Raw genomic sequence first — 523 nt, 5'->3', positions numbered from 1 at the left:
ATTCGAATTACTACTAGAGCAAAAAATTGAGTAATTCAAATCAACCCAATTCGAATTACTTTGGAACGCGTGCATGGGTGTAATTCGAATCAGGTTGATTCGAATTAGTGGGTGTGTGCGTTTATGTGTAATTCGAATCAGAATGATTCGAATTACATGGAGATGAAGTTCGAATTAAGGTGATTCGAACTATATAGAAATGTGGATTGATTGATTCATGAACCCGTTTTTTATTTGGCTGATTTGCCTAAATATTTCCTCCCCTGGCTTATATATGTGATTTGCCTGAAAATAATATATTTTTATAAAAAAAAATTAATAATAAATTAAAATTTCTTAAATCAAACTTACACTTTAAAAATTTTCTTTATGATGTTGTGTTTCACGCTTTTCCCTTTTCTTTGGTTAGGTAGTTATATACATTAGTGCAATTACGTATTCTTTAGAGTTTAGATATTGTTTTTATTCAGTTTTTAGAGGAAAGAAAAAATAAAAAATAAATTTTTTTAAAAATTTTTTGAAT

The sequence above is a fragment of the Arachis ipaensis genome, chromosome B10, assembly GCF_000816755.2.
Source record: "Arachis ipaensis cultivar K30076 chromosome B10, Araip1.1, whole genome shotgun sequence".
Lineage (NCBI taxonomy): Eukaryota > Viridiplantae > Streptophyta > Magnoliopsida > Fabales > Fabaceae > Arachis > Arachis ipaensis.
This window is presented reverse-complemented; position numbering follows the sequence as displayed.